Here is a 12,434-nt window from a genome sequence, read left to right as displayed (position 1 = left end):
CCAACTCGTGCGGGAGACTTTTTCCGCTTCGCGGCAAGTCGTCGCGCCGTGCTCTCCGCATCAACCGCGTACGCAGCGAACCGCAAACGTCGGGCGCAGCCTCCTCACCTCCCTGCGCTTTGCGCGCGAACGTTCCCTGTTCGCGCGGCAAAGCCTGGAGGAGGCACGGCCCCGCAGCGTGTTCGAGCGCCCGGTCTACGGGACACCCTGCTTACTTCGAGGGCAACAAGCGCAACGCAAGGCTGCGATCTCGCGCACTTTGCGCACGGCTGGAGAAGCTTTGCTGGCCGGCTTTCGCTCCTCGTGTTTACCGTGCGTTAAAGTTGCGCGTCCGTGGCTCTCGCAGCTCTTGCGCGCCCGGTCGCAGAGAGGAGTACGCAACCTCGACCGCACTTTCCCTGCAGGCTTCCTTCCGACTCGAAGTCCTGCGGCGGTCTCAACGAGGTGCCACATCCTCAATGCAGTCGGTCGCCCCCGTTTCGGTTGGGCTCTGGCACGACGGTCGCCACCGTCTCGCCCTTGAGTGGCCGCTGTTGGCGCTCGCTGTGAGGTGTTCAGCGTGCTGTCCGTGTTGCCGACGCGGTCAAAACGAGTCGACGGCTCACGTTCCCTTGTGCGCCGAAGGCTCTCTTGATATGTGATCCGACCCTCAGACAGACGAAGCCAAGGGAAGACCCAAGGCCGCAATGTGCGTTCAAAGAATCAGTGCTCAGTGTGTCCTGCAATTCACACCAAGTCTCGCAGCTGGCTGCGTTCTTCATCGACCCGAGAACCGAGTGATCCACCGCTTAGAGTCGTGAAAAAGTGTTTGTTCAATTCCGTACAGTCAAAACCAAACGTTTCTGGCACTCGGCCAAACAGTGGCCAAGAAGGGCGCTTTTCAGCGCACGCTTGGACTCCAAAACTCTGCCGCGCCTTTTTCGGCTGCCGCAAATCGAGCAAACGGTGTGTTTCGGACGGCGTTTCGCTTCCGCTACTTGCGAGTGCTTTCGTGGTCCACCCCTCTATAAATACTCGGGAGGCGTCGAAGCCGGTTCTCCAAGCCGGACCCGTAGGTATCGTTGTGTGCTCGCTCTCATTGGCCCGCCTAACCAGAAAATGCCTGCGGTACACCCATTTGGATAAGAGTGCACGCAGATGCGGGCCTCGACGGCTACACATTTCCTCGGGCGGCCGCCTCCCGGCCTCCGTGGAGCGCGGGATGCACGGTCCCATCGACAAGCCTCTCCCGTTTTTACCGTGGCGTCGCGGTTCACCACGGCGGGCGGGTCGGTCTCCTCCGCATAAAAAGGGGGACCCCCGCTTTTTGTTCCACGAAATCGCACAAGCTTTTTTCGCATCCACGGTTTGCCACCGCACACCAAAATGCCGATCCGGCTGCCTACTTTAGCCAACAGGTGGAGCCAGGCGCGCCGTACTTGCGCGGCACTTCCCACGTCCACCGAAGTCGGTGCCAAGGACCACTTTCGGCGCCGGAGCCGCGTACGAGCCTACTCGAGGCGGAAGAACGAAGCCAGCAAGGGCCTGGCCGCAAGTGCGTTCAATTGTCGGGACGTCCAAGTCCCTCGTTCTTCCGTGCTTCCTCTTTCGGCAAGTCGTTGCGGCACCTTCCCAAAGCGCGCAGACCCGCTAATCGCGACGAGCGCGACGTGGCCGTGCCGCCTTTCCCTCGGCAGCAAGCAAAACGCCTGGCAACGTCGACGCTCCCCTAACCGCGATCTCGCACCGTGTTTCGTGTGGCGAATTCAAAAGCCGGCCGGCGCTGCTGCAACCATTACGGTCGGTACGCATACGCCGCGGAGGGCGGGACGGTCATCGGAGCGTGCGGTTCCTCCATCGAGTACTGCGCACCTCGGCCGTCGCATCGCCGTGCCATGACCGGCCGCGCGTCAACGCGAACCGGTGCCAGCGAGATCCCTCGCCTGCAAGAACCGACCGGCAGCCTCCGTCACCCGAGGACGCGGAGGCGCTTGCCGCGGACGGCGGGACGGTATGCACTGGTGCACAGCGGACCCGTCACATCGCCAGTTCCTTGACCGACCGCCGACGCTTGTGCCGTTCCTCTCGTACTTGGCAGTCGCCGCGCGATTGTCGGGTCTCGTTCTTGCACGCTCGAACGGTCGGGAGGGCACTCGGCTGGCGTTTCGGGAACGCGCAGCCTCGCCTTCTACCGACGTAACCACGACTCGCCGTTCGCGCTCCGCCGCTCCTGTTTACAGTACTAGGCGGTCCCGCAGCGGTCGGGTCGCGCATTTCGAGCGCTTCGAGCCACGGTGCAGTGGCGGGTCGAAAGCCGACCTATGAGTGCGTTGCGCCGTTTGTACCCGCGTCCGCCACCTGGCCGACCGTCCAAGGTCGCGGTGTTGGCGTCCGCTGGGCGCAACAATTTGTCACGGGGTGCCGCTCCACATTCAGGCAGCCCCGTGGGGAAAAGCCGACCCCGCGTCCAAACGGGGTCAGCGGCAGAAAGTGTCGGGCGCAGACGCAGCTGAGGCGCTCACCCTTCACAATCCGTTAATGATCCTTCCGCAGGTTCACCTACGGAAACCTTGTTACGACTTTTACTTCCTCTAAATGATCAAGTTTGGTCATCTTTCCAACAGACCGGCGCAACCGAAAGGCCGCGCCGGACATCGGTCCGAAGACCTCACTAAATCATTCAATCGGTAGTAGCGACGGGCGGTGTGTACAAAGGGCAGGGACGTAATCAACGCGAGCTTATGACTCGCGCTTACTGGGAATTCCTCGTTCAAGGGGAACAATTGCAAGCCCCTATCCCAATCACGAAAGAAGTTCCACGGGTTACCCAGTCTTTTCAGACAGGGATAAAGACACGCTGCTTCCTTCAGTGTAGCGCGCGTGCGGCCCCGGACATCTAAGGGCATCACAGACCTGTTATTGCTCTGTTTCGTGCGGCTAGGAGCCGCTTGTCCCTCTAAGAAGGTTGTAAGGTGCTGGGAACCCCGCACCTATTTAATAGGCTAGAGTCTCGTTCGTTATCGGAATTAACCAGACAAATCGCTCCACCAACTAAGAACGGCCATGCACCACCATCCACCGAATCAAGAAAGAGCTCTCAATCTGTCAATCCTCCCAGTGTCCGGGCCGGGTAAGTTTTCCCGTGTTGAGTCAAATTAAGCCGCAGGCTCCACTCCTGGTGGTGCCCTTCCGTCAATTCCTTTAAGTTTCAGCTTTGCAACCATACTTCCCCCGGAACCCAAATACTTTGGTTTCCCGGAAGCTGCCCGCCGAGTCATTTGAGTAACTCAGGCGGATCGCTGGTTGGCATCGTTTATGGTCAGAACTAGGGCGGTATCTGATCGCCTTCGAACCTCTGACTTTCGTTCTTGATCAATGAAAACATTCTTGGCAAATGCTTTCGCAGTAGTTCGTCTTGCGACGGTCCAAGAATTTCACCTCTAGCGCCGCAATACGAATGCCCCCGTCCGTCCCTCTTAATCATTACCTCGTATTCCAAAAACCAACAGAACAGAAACGAGGTCTTGTTCTATTATTCCATGCAAGTTTATTCAGGCGACTCGCCTGCGTTGAGCACTCTAATTTTTTCAAAGTAAAAGCACCGGCCATCTCGAGGCACACAATGAAGTGCACCAAGAAAGAACCGGCATGATGTTCAGTCCGAGCCGTCGCATCGGGTAGATGCACTACTCGTCTGGAACTGAGATCCAACTACGAGCTTTTTAACCGCAGCAGCTTTAGTATACGCTATTGGAGCTGGAATTACCGCGGCTGCTGGCACCAGACTTGCCCTCCAATTGATCCTCGTTAAAGGATTTAGAGTGTACTCATTTCAATTACGGGGCCTCAAAAGAGTCCCGTATTGTTATTTTTCGTCACTACCTCCCCGTGCCGGGAGTGGGTAATTTGCGCGCCTGCTGCCTTCCTTGGATGTGGTAGCCGTTTCTCAGGCTCCCTCTCCGGAATCGAACCCTGATTCTCCGTTACCCGTAACAACCATGGTAAGCAAGTAACCTACCATCGAAAGTTGATAAGGCAGACACTTGAAAGAAACGTCGCCGGCTCGTGGCCATGCGATCAGCACAAAGTTATCCAGAGTCACCACACAATACGGGCCGAAACCCGATCGATCTTGGTCTAATAAAAGCACCCGTTACCCAAAGGGCTCCAGGCTCACTGCATGTATTAGCTCTAGAATTGCCACAGTTATCCAAGTAGGAAGAAACGATCTAAGGAACCATAACTGATTTAATGAGCCATTCGCGGTTTCGCCTTATTTCGGCATGTACTTAGACATGCATGGCTTAATCTTTGAGACAAGCATATGATTACTGGCAGGATCAACCAGGTAATCGTTCGACTGCGCGTCCGTCCTCGCCCTCGGCGGGCCGGACGCAGTCTGTGTGCGGCGGAGGCCACCTTCAGGCGCCCCAACACGCTTATTTTGCACTCCGAGATGACGGCGTTCGAGCTCGCTACGGCACAACCTTCCCGAAAGACGAGTGGGAGCCGTGCGGCAAGAAGCACGTTCATGCTCGCTCTTTTTCGTTGCATCGACTCGGTCGCGCCGTGCGGGTTGCCCAAGCCCGCTGCACTGTCGGTGGACCGGCCGGAACTAGCAACGGAGCCGAGACTGCAAAGCCGCCAGACGACGGGTCACGCCCGCGTCTTCGGCGCTTTCGCATCTGAATCGCCCGAGGACGACACGGAACACACCTCGATATCGTGGTAAAACGGCACCGTCCGACAACCAGCCCCTAACGCATCAAGCGGATGAGGCTGCAGACGACTGCCGTGGATTCCCCTGGAGCAGACCCGAGGACACGCTTGACGAGGCCGAAGCCCGCCGCATATCAGACACCCGGTCGCTTTCGCGTACGCCGCTCACGAGAACCCCCACATAATAGCAGCGATAAGTACCCAGACCTCCTTGGGCCCTAATACGAGCGTACTCGAGAAAATTTCACCGCGGGTGTGCCCCGAAACGTGTGGCATGTTGAGCGTGCCACAAGTCTACGTCGCTCTCAAACCCGCCGAGGTCGTAGAATTTGCGACCCTACTCACGAAATTCCCACCGAGGATACGGCCGCAAACGTACCGCACCTTGGGTAGGCCACGAGTTTGTGCAACACTACGCTGACGGCACAGCACCGAGGTCGTGCGCGCACGCACGGGAAAATTCCGCCGCGGTTTCTGCCGAAAACGTGAGGCACCACGACTCTCCGCAAGTTCGCGTCGACTGCGAAAGACCGAAGTCGTGAACGACGTGTCCGCTACTCGCCGCCGACACGCTGGACACCAAACGTACAACGACTCGACGGCGTCGTAGAGGCCCACGACGCGGTTTTCCTTAACGACGTCTCGGCGTGGCACCGACAGGTTAGAACGGCCGACCAACGTTCCCTGTCCGCCGTTCGGCTCAGTCGAAGGGCTCGGCGACTTCGGCAACGCTGCGAAGCCGCACGGTGACGCACGCCATGTCCCCATTTTTTTTTTTCTTTCTGCGTCTGCCGGGGTGCCCCTATAATAGCAGCGATAAGCACCCAGACCGCCGTGGGTCGCTCGCCCCGGCTGACGTGGTTTTTCGTACTCCTGCGGCGGTCGCCGTCAAGCACGTCCAAATACGCTACTTTCGTGGGCGCATTCACGCTCTTTCGCTTCGCCGGAGTGCCAGCACTCACTCTGCCAAAAACGGCGAACATCCGAGCGGCGGTTCCCACTTTTGCGTCGGCGTCGCAAACCCCGCCCCGGCAGACGAGGTTTGCCGTACTCGTGCGACGGTGGCCGGCGGGCACGTCGAAAGACGCCGATATCGTGCGCGAATTGGCGCACCTTGGCTTCACCGGAGTGCCGCCACTGACTCCTCCAAAAACGGCGAAGATCCGAGCGGCGCTTCCCACTTTCGCATCGGCGTCCCGAACTCCGCCCCGGCTGACGCGGTTTACCGTACTCGTGCGACGGTCGCCGGCGAGCACGTGGAAAGACGCCGATATCGTGCCCGAATCGGCTCCGTTCGGCTTCGCCGGAGTGCCAGCACTGGCTCGGCGAAAGACGACGAACATCCGAGCGACGGTTCTCACTATTGCGTACGCGTCGCAAACCCCGCCCCGGCAGACGCACTTTGCCGTACTCGTGCGACGGTCGCCGGCGAGCACGTAGAAAGACGCCGATATCGTGCCGGAATCGGCCCCGTTTGGCTTCGCCGGAGTGCCAGCACTCACTCGGCCACAAACGGCGAACATCCGAGCGGCGGTTCCCACTTAGCCGTCGGCGTCCCGAACTCCGCCCCGGCAGACGCGGTTGCCGAGCTCGTGCGACTAGCGACCGCGAAGCCGTCTCGCGACGCCGCTTTCGTGCGCGGCTCCCACTGCGACCTGGGTCACCCGAGGTCGACGAGCAAAAAAGAATGTCGAAAAAAATTTTTTTTTTTTTTTGCGTCTGCCGGGGTGCCCCTATAATAGCAGCGATAAGCACCCAGACCGCCATGGGTCGCTCGCCCCGGCTGACGTGGTTTTTCGTTTTCCTGCGGTGGTCGTCGTCAAGCACGTCCAAACACGCCACTTTCGTGGGCGCATTCGCGCTCTTTCGCTTCGCCGGAGTGCCAGCACTCACTCTGCCAAAAACGGCGAACATCCGAGCGGCGGTTCCCACTTTTGCGTCGGCGTCGCAAACCCCGCCCCGGCAGACGAGGTTTGCCGTACTCGTGCGACGGTGGCCGGCGGGCACGTCGAAAGACGCCGATATCGTGCGCGAATTGGCGCACCTTGGCTTCACCGGAGTGCCGCCACTGACTCCTCCAAAAACGGCGAAGATCCGAGCGGCGCTTCCCACTTTCGCATCGGCGTCCCGAACTCCGCCCCGGCTGACGCGGTTTACCGTACTCGTGCGACGGTCGCCGGCGAGCACGTGGAAAGACGCCGATATCGTGCCCGAATCGGCTCCGTTCGGCTTCGCCGGATTGCCAGCACTGGCTCGGCGAAAGACGACGAACATCCGAGCGACGGTTCTCACTATTGCGTACGCGTCGCAAACCCCGCCCCGGCAGACGCACTTTGCCGTACTCGTGCGACGGTCGCCGGCGAGCACGTAGAAAGACGCCGATATCGTGCCGGAATCGGCCCCGTTTGGCTTCGCCGGAGTGCCAGCACTCACTCGGCCACAAACGGCGAACATCCGAGCGGCGGTTCCCACTTAGCCGTCGGCGTCCCGAACTCCGCCCCGGCAGACGCGGTTGCCGAGCTCGTGCGACTAGCGACCGCGAAGCCGTCTCGCGACGCCGCTTTCGTGCGCGGCTCCCACTGCGACCTGGGTCACCCGAGGTCGACGAGCAAAAAAGAATGTCGAAAAAAATTTTTTTTTTTTTTTTGCGTCTGCCGGGGTGCCCCTATAATAGCAGCGATAAGCACCCAGACCGCCATGGGTCGCTCGCCCCGGCTGACGTGGTTTTTCGTTTTCCTGCGGTGGTCGTCGTCAAGCACGTCCAAACACGCCACTTTCGTGGGCGCATTCGCGCTCTTTCGCTTCGCCGGAGTGCCAGCACTCACTCTGCCAAAAACGGCGAACATCCTAGTGGCGGTTCCCACTTTTGCGTCGGCGTCGCCAACCCCGCCCCGGCATACGCGGTTTGCCGTACTCGTGCGGCGGTGGCCGGCGGGCACGTCGAAAGACACCGATATCGTGCGCGAGTCGATGCTTCTTGGTCTCGCAGGAGGGCCGCCACTCACTCCTGCAAAAACGGCGAAGATCCGAGCGGCGCTTCCCACTTTTTCGTCGGCGTCGCAAACCTCGCCCCGGCAGACGCGCTTTGCCGTACTCGTGCGACGGTCGCCGGCGAGCACGTCGAAATACGCCGATATCGTGCCCGAATCGGCCCCGTTTCGCTTCGCCGGAGTGCCAGCACTCGCTCGGCCAAAGACGACGAACATCCGAGCGACGGTTCCCACTATTGCGTACGCGTCGCGAACCCCGCCCCGGCAGACGCGGTTTGCCGTACTCGTGCGGCGGTGGCCGGCGGGCACGTCGAAAGACGCCGATATCGTGCACGAATTGGCGCTCCTTGGCTTCACCGGAGTGCCAGCACTCACTCGGCCAAAAACGGCGAACATCCGAGCAGCGGTACCCACTTAGCCGTCGGCATCCCGAACTCCGCGCCGGCTGACGCGGTTGCCGAGCTCGTGCGACTAGCGACCGCGAACGCGTCTCGCGACGCCGCTTTCGTGCGCGGCTCCCATTGCGACCTGGGTTACCCGAGCTCGACCAGCAAAAAAGAAGGTCGAAAATTTTTTTTTTTTTTCTGCGTCTGCCGGGGTGCCCCTATAATAGCAGCGATAAGCACCCAGACCGCCGTGTGTCGCTCGCCCCGGCTGACGTGGTTTTTCGTACTCCTGCAGCGGTCGCCGTCACGCACGTCCAAATACGCCACTTTCGTGGGCGCATTCGCGCTCTTTCGCGTCGCCGGAGTGCCAGCACTCACTCTGCCAAAAACGGCCAACATCCGAGCGGCGGTTCCCACTTTTGCGTCGGCGTCGTAAACCCCGCCCCGGCAGACGCGGTTTGCCCTACTCGTGCGACGGTCGCCGGCGAGCGCGTCGAAAGACGCCGATATCGTGCGCTAATTGGCGCTCCTTGGCTTCTCCGGAGTGCCGCCACTCACTCCTCCAAAAACGGCGAAGATCCGAGCGGCGTTCTCCACTTTCGCATCGGCGTCCCGAACTCCGCCCGGGCTGACGCGGTTTACCGTACTCGTGCGACGGTCGCCGGCGGGCACGTCGAAAGACGCCGATATCGTGCCGTAATCGGCCCCGTTTGGCTTCGCCCGTGTGCCAGCACTCACTCGGCCAAAAACGGCGAACATCCGAGCAGCGTTTCCCACTTTCGCATCGGCGTCCCGAAGCCCGCCCCGGCAGACGCGGTTTGCCCTACTCGAGCGACGGTCGCCGGCGATCACGTCGAAAGGCGCCGAATTCGTGCACGAATCGATGCTTCTTGGTCTCGCAGGAGGGCCGCCACTCACTCCTGCAAAAACGGCGAAGATCCGAGTTGCGCTTCCCACTTTTTCGTCGGCGTCCCGAACTACGCCCCGGCTGACGCGGTTTACCGTACTCGTGCGACGGTCGCCGGCGGGCACTTCAAAATACGCCGATTTCGTGGGCGCATTCACGCTGTTTCGCTTCCCCGGAGTGCCAACACTCACTCTGCCGAAAGCGGCGATCATCCGAGCGGCGGTTCCCACTTTTGCGTCGGCTTCGCAAACGGCGCCCCGGCAGACGCGCTCGTGCGACGTACTCGTGCGACGGTCGCCGGCGAGCACGTCGAAAGACGCCGATATCGTGCTCGAATCGACCCCGTTTCGCTTCGCCGGAGTGCTGCCAGTCACGGCGCAGAAAACGGCGAACAAGTGTTTTTTTTTTTTTTTTCCTAGAATTTGTGTTATAGAAGGCACATTTGATATCGGACGATAATTTTCAACTTTATCACGCGCACCGATTTTCGTGTAGAGGTTTGCAAGTTTATGGGAATTTCTCCACTTGGAATAATGCGATTTAGTAGTACTACGAGAACTTCATGGATGTACTCAAGGGTACGGGGCAAGTCAGTTACGTCAACACCTGCAGATTTTTTACACTTCAAACTGAAAATTGTTGGTTGTGAGTCCTCGTGTGATATTAAAGGCCGATTCGCTAACACATAGAACAAAGAAAGAAAGGAAGAAAAAACGCCCGCGCTCGCTCAAGAAACCTGGGTTCGCAACAAGTGGCAACAACAAGCAACCGAGCGAGTGCGCCAAAACCCGTGGCGGCCGAACAAACGCGAAGTCCCAACCGCGTCAGCCGGGGCGGCACGGGACAGGAAAAATCACTTCAGCCGGGGCGGCGGGGCACCGAATAAACCTCGTCACCTCGTCGCAGGATAAAAGAGGAAACAAAAAGTCTAAACAGCGTCTGCTGGAGCGAATGCGTAATAAAACAACAACAACAACAAAAAAAAAAAACACCCGCGCTCAAGAAGTCTGCAATCACCACAAAAGGCGACTGTGACCGAGCAGCGTCAGCCGGGGCCGTGCGGAAACGGAAAAACCGCGACTACCGGGGCGTCGAGGCACCGAAAAATCCACTTCAGCCGCGGCGAAAAAAAAAAACAAAAAGAAAGACGGAGGGGGGGGGGGGAACCACGTCTGCCGGGGCGAAGGAAAAAAAAAAACGCGTCTGCCGGGGCGAGCCCGGGTGCGGCACCACCGGGAAAACTGTGGCAAACAGACATGGCGATCGAGTGAGTGGGCCGCCAGCCAGGCTCAGCCAAAAAGTGCAAAGTCCGAACTGCGTCAGCCGGGGCGGCAAAAACCACGTCAGCCGGGGCGGCGCAAAAAACCGCGTCTGCCGGGGCGGCACGAAACCGCGTCAGCCGGGGCGGCGCGAAAACTGCGTCAGCCGGGGCGAAAGAAAAAAAAAAAAAAACGCGTCTGCCGGGGCGAGCCCGGGTGCGGCACCACCGGGAAAACTGTGGCAAACAGACATGGCGATCGAGTGAGTGGGCCGCCAGCCAGGCACAGCCGAAAAGTGCAAAGTCCGAACCGTGTCAGCCGGGGCGGCAAAAAACCGCGTCAGCCGGGGCGGCGCAAAAAACCGCGTCTGCCGGGGCGGCACGAAACCGCGTCAGCCGGGGCGGCGCGAAAACTGCGTCAGCCGGGGCGAGCCCGGGTGCGGCACCACCGGGAAAACTGTGGCAAACAGACATGGCGATCGAGTGAGTGGGCCGCCAGCCAGGCTCAGCCAAAAAGTGCCAAGTCCGAACTGCGTCAGCCGGGGCGGCAAAAAACCGCGTCAGCCGGGGCGGCGCAAAAAACCGCGTCTGCCGGGGCGGCGCGAAAACCGCGTCTGCCGGGGCGGCGCGAAAACTGCGTCAGCCGGGGCGAAAGAAAAAAAAAAACGCGTCTGCCGGGGCGAGCCCGGGTGCGGCACCACCGGGAAAACTGTGGCAAACAGACATGGCGATCGAGTGAGTGGGTCGCCAGCAAGGCTCAGCCAAAAAGTGCTAAGTCCGAACTGCGTCAGCTGGGGCGGCAAAAAACCGCGTCTGCCGGGGCGGCACGAAACCGCGTCAGCCGGGGCGGCGCGAAAACCGCGTCTGCCGGGGCGGCACGAAACCGCGTCAGCCGGGGCGGCGCGAAAACTGCGTCAGCCGGGGCGAGCCCGGGTGCGGCACCACCGGGAAAACTGTGGCAAACAGACATGGCGATCGAGTGAGTGGGCCGCCAGCCAGGCACAGCCGAAAAGTGCTAAGTCCGAACTGCGTCAGCCGGGGCGGCAAAAACCGCGTCAGCCGGGGCGGCGCGAAAACCGCGTCTGCCGGGGCGGCACGAAACCGCGTCAGCCGGGGCGGCGCGAAAACTGCGTCAGCCGGGGCGAGCCCGGGTGCGGCACCACCGGGAAAACTGTGGCTAACAGACATGGCGATCGAGTGAGTGGGCCACCAGCCAGGCTCAGCCAAAAAGTGCTAAGTCCGAACTGCGTCAGCCGGGGCGGCAAAAACCGCGTCAGCCGGGGCGGCGCAAAAAACCGCGTCTGCCGGGGCGGCACGAAACCGCGTCAGCCGGGGCGGCGCGAAAACTGCGTCAGCCGGGGCGAAAGAAAAAAAAAAAAACGCGTCTGCCGGGGCGAGCCCGGGTGCGGCACCACCGGGAAAACTGTGGCAAACAGACATGGCGATCGAGTGAGTGGGCCGCCAGCCAGGCACAGCCGAAAAGTGCCAAGTCCGAACTGCGTCAGCCGGGGCGGCAAAAAACCGCGTCAGCCGGGGCGGCGCAAAAAACCGCGTCTGCCGGGGCGGCACGAAACCGCGTCAGCCGGGGCGGCGCGAAAACTGCGTCAGCCGGGGCGAGCCCGGGTGCGGCACCACCGGGAAAACTGTGGCAAACAGACATGGCGATCGAGTGAGTGGGCCGCCAGCCAGGCTCAGCCAAAAAGTGCCAAGTCCGAACTGCGTCAGCCGGGGCGGCGCAAAAAACCGCGTCTGCCGGGGCGGCGCGAAAACCGCGTCTGCCGGGGCGGCGCGAAAACTGCGTCAGCCGGGGCGAAAGAAAAAAAAAACGCGTCTGCCGGGGCGAGCCCGGGTGCGGCACCACCGGGAAAACTGTGGCAAACAGACATGGCGATCGAGTGAGTGGGCCGCCAGCAAGGCTCAGCCAAAAAGTGCCAAGTCCGAACTGCGTCAGCCGGGGCGGCAAAAAACCGCGTCTGCCGGGGCGGCACGAAACCGCGTCAGCCGGGGCGGCGCGAAAACCGCGTCTGCCGGGGCGGCACGAAACCGCGTCAGCCGGGGCGAGCCCGGGTGCGGCACCACCGGGAAAACTGTGGCAAACAGACATGGCGATCGAGTGAGTGGGCCGCCAGCCAGGCACAGCCGAAAAGTGCTAAGTCCGAACTGCGTCAGCCGGGGCGGCAAAAACCGCGTCAGCC

The 12,434-nt window shown here is 60.9% G+C and overlaps 2 non-coding genes across 2 annotated transcripts; both read right to left on the bottom strand.

The window, feature by feature from the left end:
• Positions 1-643: 643 nt before the first annotated feature.
• LOC142794336 (5.8S ribosomal RNA) lies at positions 644-796 on the bottom strand. The gene has a single exon (XR_012892262.1). It is a non-coding gene; the product is annotated as a 5.8S ribosomal RNA (ribosomal RNA).
• Positions 797-2,515: 1,719 nt separating this feature from the next.
• On the bottom strand, positions 2,516-4,330 carry LOC142794327 (small subunit ribosomal RNA). The gene has a single exon (XR_012892255.1). It is a non-coding gene; the product is annotated as a small subunit ribosomal RNA (ribosomal RNA).
• Positions 4,331-12,434: the final 8,104 nt, after the last annotated feature.

This window comes from Rhipicephalus microplus, unplaced genomic scaffold (genome assembly GCF_043290135.1).
Source record: "Rhipicephalus microplus isolate Deutch F79 unplaced genomic scaffold, USDA_Rmic scaffold_400, whole genome shotgun sequence".
Lineage (NCBI taxonomy): Eukaryota > Metazoa > Arthropoda > Arachnida > Ixodida > Ixodidae > Rhipicephalus > Rhipicephalus microplus.
Note: the sequence above shows the minus strand (reverse complement) of the source record. Positions and strands in the feature narration are given on the sequence as shown.